Source organism: Cervus canadensis, chromosome 13, assembly GCF_019320065.1.
Source record: "Cervus canadensis isolate Bull #8, Minnesota chromosome 13, ASM1932006v1, whole genome shotgun sequence".
Lineage (NCBI taxonomy): Eukaryota > Metazoa > Chordata > Mammalia > Artiodactyla > Cervidae > Cervus > Cervus canadensis.
Genome location: NC_057398.1, coordinates 73,222,939 through 73,234,053, shown reverse-complemented (window position 1 = coordinate 73,234,053; position 11,115 = coordinate 73,222,939). Strand labels below are relative to the sequence as shown.

General features: G+C 45.1%; 1 long non-coding RNA gene across 1 annotated transcript; it reads left to right on the top strand.

Annotated features, from left to right (window-relative positions):
* The first annotated feature begins 104 nt into the window (after positions 1–104).
* On the top strand, positions 105–10,873 carry LOC122452035. The gene is made up of 3 exons (XR_006272573.1): positions 105–526; positions 5,382–5,529; positions 10,656–10,873. It is a non-coding gene; the product is annotated as an uncharacterized LOC122452035 (long non-coding RNA).
* Positions 10,874–11,115: the final 242 nt, after the last annotated feature.

The following is an 11,115-nucleotide window of genomic DNA, read 5'->3' as shown; positions in this document are numbered from 1 at the left end:
GAGGTCAAAACCACCGCTTGTGGTCCTACACTCACCGCCCGAGGCGGGGCGGAGGGGATCGGCAGCACGGAAGGATGTATCCATCCCGGGCTAAACAAAATCCAACTTTCCCTGACGCACCTTCTGGGATCAAAGAGGGCTGTTCCCATTTCGCCTTTTGCCACTTCCTCCCTGGGGTATCTCCACCTCTCCAACGCGAACGGAGACCCAGTTCTTTGGGGGATGTTTTGGTGTCCGGGGTGTGATCTCCCCCGTAAAGGAACCACCGCCCTTGGGTTTTCCCCTCCTGTCAGTGGAACCTGTGACCAGTGGTTCCTTCCTGTCATTTTCCTCCCGGAAGGTGGCTCAAGGGTGCATTCGAGCGTGACTCCAGACCCCCCCGGATGAGTTTTGGAGTAGAGATGTGCCTGCAGAGAAAACACAGCGCTGGATAGGTGCTTCTGGCTGCCTCTTCCTCTTTCTGAGATACCGCACCCCCTCCTCCCAGCTCTCACGCACCCCAGCACACACACAGCAACAGGAGCAGGTAATTAATTCCCTTGCAAACCCGCACTGTCTAGTCCCTCTTCTCCTACTCTCGTCCTCAGGATTATTCCAGTTTAGCTGCTGGGACATTTGGCATCAGGGCCTGCAGTTTCTCATAGCACCTAGTAGAGGACATGGCTGTGTCAAAATTGGGGTTCTAATTTGACTGGGAACACTACGTCTTTCTGCCTGGATACAAAAGTAACCGCTAGACTCGGAAACATTGGGTTGCACCCAGAAGGATCCGATTTTGAGTAGGTGGTGTAGGAGTGGGTAGGGAATTAAGGCGAAGGTGTCTAGAGACTTTTCACTTGGGGGCTGGAAATAATTCCTGCCCCTGCTCCATTCAACAGTCCTCTCTTTCCCCTTTTCATCTTGCCACAGCTGAGCCACCTGAATGGAAAATCTTGATCCACCTCCTATTCCCTCCTTTAAAAAAATAAAATTCTCCTGAAGCAGTTCCCTTCCCCTGTAAGTTTTTTTAAATAGAATTTCCCACCAGATCTGTGGGAAGGTGCACAAATCCCAAATATGTAGGCCAACAAATTACGACACAGTGAGCATACCTGTATGACAGCCTCCCAGATCAAGAATTCGACCATAGCCAGCACCCCAAAAGCCCTCTTCATGTCTCCCCCCAGTCACTACCCCGCCCTCCTTCCTAAATTAACCTCTGTCTAATCCCATGGGTTAGTTTCACCTGCTTTGGAACTTTGCATAAATGAAACTGTTCAGTTGGTACTATTGTGTGTCTGGCTCCTCTCACTCAGTATTGTGTTTGTGAAATTTAAGCCCAAGGTAGCAGTAGCTCATTCATTTTCATTGCTGTATGGTACACCATTGCAGCTGTTGATGAAAAAAAAATAAAAATCAATAGATGTTCTGAGAAAGAAATGGAAAACTTTATTCAAGCCAGCCTGAGGATTATAACTTGAGAGACAGTTTTTCAGAAAGCTCTGAGGACTGTTCTGCCTGCTGGAGGTCAAAACATAGTTATATGTGTTTTTGAGATGAAGGTTTATACACTGAATGATGTATTGACAGTTTATGCTGTCCAGATGTGCATAACAAAGCAAGTAGTGGGGCATCGTGAGCCCTTACAAGATAGATAAGGAATGTTATCTGCTAAGGAGTTCTGGTTAACGCGTGTGCACAGTGCATACTAAAGGGGAAGGAGGAGGCCCAAGTGGGCAGACAAAACTTTTATGTTTCAATTTTTCTTGTCTTGTAATAAAATATGAGTTTTATTTCATCACCATTAAATGCATATACCACAGTTTAATTTTCTATTATTTTGTTGGTGGACATCTAGGTCGTTCCTAGTTTGGCATTATTGTGAATAAAGTCGCTGTAACAATTTTGTTTCTGTCCATTGGCACACTTATGTTTCTATTTCTGTTGGATATATACTTACAAACAGACTTACTGGGTCATCAGGTCAGTTCAGTTGCTCAGTGGTGTCCAACTCTTGGCGACCCCATGGATTGCAGCACGCCAGCCCTCCCTGTCCATCACCAGCTCCTGGAGTTTACTCATACTCATGTCCATTGAGTCAGTGATGCCATCCAACCATGTCATCCTCTGATATCCCCTTCTCCTCCTGCCTTCAATCTTTTCCAACATCAGGGTCTTTTCAAATGAGTCCCCTCTTTGCATCAGGTGGCCAGAGTATTGGAGTTTCAGCTTCAACATCAGTCCTTCCAATGAACACTCAGGACTGATCTACTTTAGGATGGACTGGTAGGATCTCCTTGCAATCCAAGGGACTCTCAAGAATCTTCTCCAATGCCACAGTTTAAAAGCATCAATTCTACTGGGTCATTGAATATGTTTATATGTTTAGCATCAGTGCGTGTGTGCAGGCGAAGAAGTGTGTGCGTGCGTGCAGAGTTGCTTCAGTCATGTCTGACTCTTTGTGACTCTATGGACTGTAGCCCACCAGGCTCCTCTGTCCCTGGAATCCTCAAGGCAAGAATACTGGAGAGGGCTGCCATGCCCTCCTCCAGGAGAGCTTCCCGATCCAGGGATTGAGCCCATGTCTCTTTTTGTCTCCTGCATTGACAGGTGGCTTCTTTACCATCAATGCCACGTGGGAAGCCCTTTAGGGTCAGTAAACGCTACTAAATAATTTTCCAAAGTGCTCATGTTAGTTGACACTCCTGCAGGCAGTGTCTTAGCATTCCAGTCACTCCACATCCCCATCAACACTGTGTCATCACTCTAAAATGATTTAAAAATGTTAGCCGTTCTGCTGGGTGTGCACTGGTATCTCATAGTGGTTCGGTTTTGCATTTCCTTAGTACTGATTGAGGTTAAGCACCTTTCCATATGTTTATTTGCTATTTGGATATCTGTTCAAGTACTTTATTTCTTTTGTCCATTTTCTTTTTTAAAAAAATTATTTATTTTAATTGGAGGTTAATTACAGTATTGTCGTGGCTTTTGCCATACACTGACATGAATCAGCCATGGGTATACATGTGTTCCCCACCATCTTCTGTTAGGCTTTCTGTGCTACTGTTTTATAGGAGTTCTTTATACATTTTAGATATGAGTTCTTTGTTGGTTATGGGTATTGCAAATATTTCTATGAGTATATAAATACCGAAGGCCTCAGTTTTGCAGGTCTTCTGAAGCCTCAGGGCCCCTGGATCACTAATCAGCTCCTAGCACTTAGGTGGTGCTAGTGGCAAAGAAACTGCCTGCCAATGCAGGAGATGTAACAGACATGCGTTCTTCTTCTGGATGGGGAAAATCCTCTGGAGGAGGGCATGGAAACCCACTCCAGTATTCTTGCCTGGAGAATCCCATGGACAGAGGAGACTGGCAGGCTACCGTCCATAAGGTTGCAAAGAATCAAACACTACTGAAATGCCTTAGCACACAGCACTTGGTAGGTACTAAAGAAGTGTGTTGAATGAATGATGGATAAAATGGATGAGACTCATCCAGGTAGTCTGTTCTGTGCTGTGTTGATTCCCAGGACCTCACACTGAGAGGGGCTGGAGGGGACAGATTTTCTTCCAACCCAGCCAGATGTGACCTTGGGAAGGGGAAGATGCCCAGCCCTTCCCTGCTGAAAAAGCAGAAATAGAGTCTGTGAAGAGAGAAGCACAGATACAGGGAACAGAGGTCACAAGTGAGAAGACAGGAACTAGCAGCAGGTAGCAAGCCCGCCAGATGCTCCAGAAGAGTCTGAGAAGTGGAGGAGGTGATGGTGTCAAGGAGATGGTGAGGGTCTCTGAACATCACAGTGGGTCTCTGTATGACAAGAACTTCCAAGCTTATGTAGGCACTGCTGCTACTTACTCTCTCTCCCTCTTTTTTTTTTTTTGGTGGATCTGCTTGGCTTCCGGGTTTTTAGTTCCCTGACCAGGATTGAACCCAGGCATTCCCCCAGCAGTGAGAACGCCGAGTCCTAACCCCTGGACTGCCAGGGAATTCCCTCCTGGTCACTCTTAAAGTGTGTTAGTTGAGGCAGTTCTTCTATGCTTTTCCTTTCCAAAGGAGAGAACTTAAAGGGTTCTCATTGCTATCTCCCCATTAAGGAACTCTTTTTTTTTTTTTTGGTCAGATCTGAAACTTCCTCATGGCCTGTAATGTCCATCATGAAGATGGAAGACAATTAAGTCACTGCTGGCCCCCTCATCTCCAGGACGTCTTTCCCTAGGCCTGTTGCATTCTCTCGCGTTCTTATGTCACTTTCTCTGCCCTGTCCTCTCTTTCTCCTCCTTCAGCTACAGCTGATACCAGGTCAGGTCAGAAGTCTGACCAAGTTCTATGAGTTAAGAGAAGTTGCCCCCCTTGCAGCACCACAATAAACTCACAGCATCCCCTTCCCAGGTTTCCCCTCCAGGAGACAACGAGGCTGGCAGCTGCTCCAGAATTTTCTATATGGTATAAACTTGGGGGCTTAACACTTTAGTTGAAAAGGGGTCCTTGGAGTGTCATGGAATGGCACTCACATAGCAAGCACAGCGTTTCACTTAGACTCTGAGACTGTTGACGGCTGGAGGATTTAGAGGAGGGAGGTGTGGATAACTGTTGGGGCCTGTGGAGTAGCCTGTGAGGGACGTATCTCCAGCACTTTGCTAATACACGGTTCTTTTAGCTTCTATCCTGGGGTCCCCCCGGTCGTGTGGCCTTTCTTTCAGGAACAGCTGCTGTCTACGTGGCTTCTCCATAGACTACCTGGATGCTCATTCTGAAACATCGTAAAATTCCAGAGCCCTGTAAACCCTGAATCCCGTAAGCAGCATGGTATAGTCACAAGACTTGCCTGACATGGCTGGAAAGTTTTCCGTCTTTCGTTTCTGCTGGGGAAGGGATGACGCGTCCCATTTTTCCCCTTCCTATAACCCCTCCCCAGCTATGTCCCTCCCAGAGGTCAACATCTTTCCTGCTGACCCGAACTAAGGTGATATCCTCTTCCGGCTTCCTTCAGTTCTAGGAGGATGTGTGATGGGGGTGGATGGGGAAGAGTGACCATCTGTGCTCCAAGCTGGGTGCTCTCATCACCCCCTTTTCTTCTCTCTGAACTCGATTCCCAAAGCTCCCTGGATACTCTCCTGGATTCCTTCAGGCTGGATGGTTCCAGGTATTTTGGAGCTGCAGGTCTGAAATTCCCGTGTATAACTGAGAAAAACTTAGCAGCAAGCCAAATAGTCTGGTGAGCTATAACTGGGGAGATGAAGTCATCTTTGAGAGACAGAGTTGCAGAGTGGAATGTGTCACAGCTTTGTAATCACATGGTTTGAATCCATGCTTAGTCACGCGTTAGGTATGTGACCTTGAGCAAACTCCTTTATGTCTCTGAGCCATATCTAAAAAAATGGTGACAGTGTTCTCTTCCTTAGAGATGCTGTGGAGATTAGAGATAACATCACGTTTGGAGCATTTCTTGCACACGGTAGGAACAGGATGATTTCACCAAAGAGGAAGAGCCACAAAGAAGGAGTAAGGCGTCTGTCTGGGCAGCTCCGGCTCTCCGGGACTCACACTGAGGTCTGTGCTTTGCAGAGTGAGGGCTCTCCTAACTGCAGAGGGTTTAAGGTGGATGGTCTGTCACATGGGTGTGGGTGGGGACACAGTCTTGGGGGGCAGCACCCCTACAGTAAGTTTTCACCAAAGGTTAGCAAGTTTCGCTTTTCCAGAGCCAGAATGTGAGATGATCATATTCTGAAAACCAGATTATCTAGTTTCAAAATGCCCCCTGCCCTTTGATTATCCACGAGCTCAGTTCAGTTCAGTTCAGTTGCTCAGTCATGTCCGACTCTTTGCGACCCCATGAACCGCAGCACGCCAGGCCTCCCTGTCCATCACCAACTGCAGGAGTCTACCCAAATCCACGTCCGTTGAGTCAGTGATGCCATCCAACCATCTCGTCCTCTGTCGTCCCCTTCTCCTCCTGCCCTCAATCTTTCCCAGCATCAGGGTCTTTTCAAATGAGTCAGTTCTTAGCAAGAGGTGGCCAAAGTATTGGAGTTTCAGCTTCAGCGTCAGTCCTTCCAATGAACACCTAGGACTGATCTCCTTTAGGATGGACTTGGTTGGATCTCTTTGCAGTCCAAGGGACTCTCAAGAGTCTTCTCCAATACCACAGTTCAAAAGCATCAATTTTTCGGCTCTCAGCTTTCTTTATAGTCCAACTCTCACATCCATACGTGACTACTGGAAAAACCATAGCCTTGACTAGACGGACCTTTGTTGGCAAAGTAATGTCTCTGCTTTTTAATATGCTGTCTAGGCTGGTCATAACTTTCCTTCCAAGGAGTAAGTGTCTTTTAATTTCATGGCTGCAGTCACCATCTGCAGTGATTTTGGAGTCCCAAAAAATAAAGTCAGCCACTGTTTCCACTGTCTCCCTATCTATTTGCCATGAAGTGATGGGACCAGATGCCATGATCTTAGTTTTCTGAATGTTGAGCCTTAAGCCAACTTTTTCACTCTCCTCTTTCACTTTCATCAAGAGGCTCTTTAGTTCTTTACTTTCTGCCAGAAGGGTGGTGTCATCTGCATATCTGAGGTTATTGATATTTCTCCTGGCAATCTTGATTCCCGCTTGTGCTTCCTCCAGCCCAGCGTTTCTCATGATGTACTCTGCATATAAGTTAAATAAGCAGGGTGACAATATACAGCCTTGACGTACTCCTTTCCCTATTTGGAACCAGTCTGTTGTTCCACGTCCGGTTCTAACTGTTGCTTCCTGACCTGCATACAGGTTTCTCAAGAGGCAGGTCAGATGGTCTGGTATTCCCATCTCCTTCAGAATATTCCACAGTTCATTGTGATCCACACAGTCAAAGCTTTTGGCATTGTCAATCTAGCTCAGGGTTTCCTAAACAGGCCTGGTCATAGGAATCACCTGTGGGCACTTCTCTTAAAATATAGATTTCCAGGCCTCTCTCCTGGAAATTCTGTTTCCAAAGATCTGGTGCCAGGACAGGAAATCCACCCTTTTAATTAGTGTCCCAGGTGACTCCCATGATCTGACCAGTTTGGGGAAGAGTGTCCCAAACCAGTGGTTCTAAATCATGGCTGTTAATAAGAATCTCTTGGGGAGCTTTAACAACAATGTGGCTCCCAAGAGGAGGAGCCTCCCCATAGGAGAAAACACTGAACACTTGGAAGGCTCTGGGGGTGTTTAAAGACACAGAGATGCTTCAGTTGAATCTTCCTGTGTGGATTTATATATTGACTCATTTAATCCTCATAATTACTCTATGAAGTAGGCTGTTGCAATATGATAGCTCAAAACCAAGTCATTGGATTGGAGAAAAGTAGGTGCATTCTGGGGCTTCCTTGCTGGCTCAGGTGGTAAAGAATCTGCCCACAGTGCAGGAGACCTGCGTTCGATCCTGGGTCAGGAAGATCCCCTAGAGAAGGGAATGGCAACCCTCTCCAGGGTTCTTGGGCTTCTCTGGTGGCTCAGTGGTAAAGGATCCTCCTATGATGCAGGAGCTGCAGCAGACGCAGGTTCGATCCCTGGGTTGGGAAGATCCCTTGAGATGGATTTGGTGACCCACTCCAGTATTCTGGCCTGGAAAATCGTATGGACAGAAGAGCCTGGTGAGCTACAGTCCATGGGGTCACAAAAGAGTTGGACATGATTTAGCAACTAAACAAGAAGGTGCATTCAAAAATTACGTAGGGGTTTCCCTGGTGGCTCAGTGGTAAAGAATCCATCTGCCGATGCAAGAGACATGGGTTCTATCCCTGATCAGAGAGGATCCCAATTATTGCAGGGAAACGAAGCCTGTGTGCCACAGTTGAGCTTGTGCTCTAGAACCCGGGAACTGGAGCTAGTGAGCCCACATGCTGCAATTACTGAAGCCTGAGTTCCACAACAAGAGAAGCCACTGGAATGAGAAGCCCCAACTAGAGAAAAGCCTGTGCAGCAATGAAGACCCAGCACAGCCCAAAATAAATAAATACCCAAGATTTTTTAAAAACAAGTTGCTCAAGATAGTCATGTATGCATACGAAGTCCCTTCAGTCGTGTCTGACTCATCCTGACCCTGTGGACTGTAGCCTTCCAGGCTCCTCTGTCCTTGGGGATTCTCCAGGCAAGAATATGGAGTGGGTTGCTGTGCCCTCCCCCAGGGGATATTCCTGACCCAGGATCTGAACCTGTGTCTCTTAGGTCTCCTGCATTGGCAGGCAATTCTTTACCACTAGTGCCACCTGGTAAGCACAGAATAGTCATGTTGTTTAGTCGCTAAGTTGTGTCCGACTCTGCAACCCCATGAACTGCAGTACGCCAGGCTTCCCTGTCCTTCACTATCTCCCTGAGTTTGCTCAAACTTATATTCAGTGAGTCAGTGATGCCATCCAACCATCTCATGCTCTGTTGCCCCCTTCTCTTCTTGCCCTCAATCTTTCCAAACATCAGGGTCTTTTCAAATGAGTCAGCTCTTTGCATCAGGTGGCCAAAGTATTGGAGTTTCAGCTTCAGTCTCAGCCCTTCCAATAAATATTCAGGGTTGATTTCCTTTAGGATGGACTGGTCAGATCTCCTTGCTGTCCAAGGGACTCCCAAGAGTCTTCTCCAGCATCACAGTTCAAAAGCATCAATTCTTCAGCACTCAGATTTCTTATAGTCCAACTCTCACATCTGTACTTGACTACTGGAAAAACCATAGCTTTGACTCTATGGACCTTTGTTGGCAAAGTAATGTCTCTGCTTTTTAATATGCTGTCTAGGTTGGTCATATCTTTTCTTCCAAGGAGCAAGCATCTTTTAATTTCATGGCTGCGGTCACCATCTGCAATGATTTTGGAGCCCCCAAAAATAAAGTCTGTCACTATTTCCATTGTTTCCCCATCTATTTGCCATGAAGTGATGGGACTGGATGCCATGATCTCAGTTTTCTGAATGTTGAGTTTTAAGCCAGCTTGCATGTGTGCGTGCTTAGGCACTTCAGTCGCGTCCGACTCTTTGCTACTTTATGGACTGGCTGTTTATCCATGGAAGTCTCCAGGCAAGAATACTGGAGAGGGTTGCCATGCCCTCCTCCAGGGGAATCTTCCCAACCTGGGGATCGAACTTGTGTCTGCCTGCGTCTCCTGCATTGCAGGCAGATTTTTACCCACTGAGCCACCTGGGAAGCCCTTAAGCCAGCTTAAGGGAAATGCAAATCAAAACTACAATACAATACCACTTCACACTCACTAGACTGGTAATAAAAAAAATAATAAAAGCAAAACCCAGAAAATATAACAAGTGTTGGTGAGGATGTGAAGAAACTGGAACTATTGTACATTTGTTGGTGGAGTGTAAAATGGGGCAGATGCTGTGGAAATAGTTCAGTGTTTTGTCATAAAGTTTAGCACAAGACTACCATATTATCCAGCAATTCTACTCCCAAGTATATTCCTCTAAAGAATAGAAAACGGAGGAGAAAAGCATTCTAGTTAGAGGAAACAGAGTGAAATGACAGACAGGCAAGGGAGAATGTGTCATTTTCAGGAACAGGGAAAATGTGTGGCTATGTGGCTATCTTTGTGGCTGTGTGCATTTGGAGAAGTGGAGGGTAAAAAGATGAAATGTCTTTGATGATTGTTACACAACTTAAGACTTACTTTACATGGATGTATTGTTTTACCTGTTGATTTCATTTTTCCATGTAGGTCCTTGAACATAGAGATTTTATATTTTGAAATTGATATTAATTTTTAATGCCTTATATTTTAAAATTTCTGTGATGTTTTCTGACATAGTCTACCTTTATAATGACTATATATATATGGTTTTTGGGGTTTTTTTTGGTCACATCATGTGGCTTGTGGGATCTGAGTTCCATGACCATGGATCCAGCTGTCACCCTGTGCATTGCAAGGCAGATTCTTAACCACTGGGCCACCAGGGAAGTCTCCCTAAAGATTATCCTTTAAGAGCAGTTTTCTTAAAGAGCAGTTTTAAAATTTACAGTAAAGTTGAGAGGACAGTACAGAGATTTTCCTTATGCCCCTTGTCCCCATATGTTCGTCACCTGCCCCATTATCAACACTACTCAACAGAGTGGTACATTTTTAACCAGTGTGAACCAATGTGGACATCATAGTCACCCAAAGTTTACGTTAGGGTTCACTCTTGGTGTTGTACATCCTATAGGTTTGGACAAATATATAATGATATATTTCTGTCATTATAACATCATATAGAGTATTTTCACTGCCCTAAGAATCCTCTGTGCTCTGTGTATTCATTTACTTTTCATATTAAATAATATTCCATTGGTTGGATATACCATAGTTATTTATCCATTTACCTACTGAAATATATCTTGGCTACTTCCAAGTTTTTGGCAATTATAAATAAAGCTGTTATGAACATATGTATACAGGTTTTGGTGTGGATATGTTTCCAACTCCTTTGGGTAAATACCAAGGAACCCAATTGTTGGCTTATACGGTGAGTATGCTTAGTTTTGGAGAAGGGCATGGCAACCCACTCCAGCAAGTACTTTTGCCCGGGGAATCCCATGGACAGAGGAGCCTGGCGGGCTGTAACACCTGGGGTCGTGGAGAGTCGGATGTGACTGAAGTGACTTAGCATGCACACACTTAGTTTTGTGAGAAACTGCTGAACTGTCTTCCAGAGTGACTGTGCTGTTTTGTATTTCTACCAGCAGTGGAAGAGTTCCTGTTGTTCCACATCCCCAGCACCATCTGATGTTTCCAGGGTTCTGGATTTGGGCCTGCAACTTTAACAGATGTGTGGCGGTGACTCATTGTCGCAGTGTGTATTTCCCTGATAACATGTGATGTGGCCCACCTTTTCACATGCTGATTTTCCCTCTGTGTATCTTTGGTGAAGTGTCTGTTAAGGTTTTTGGCCCATTGTTTAACTGGATTGTTTGTTTCCTTATTTTTCACTTTTAAGAGTTCTTGTACATTTTGGATAACAGTCCTTTATGAGACATGTCTTTTAACATGATGATTTAAACTTACAAATTTGGTTCTTCTTTCTTTATTTATTTTTTTGATTAGACCCTTAGATATTGTCTCATTTTTTCTTTTTTTTTAAATTTTTAAATTTTTTTAAATTATGAAAATATGATAACACAGCTACAGGAGACTTGGACAATA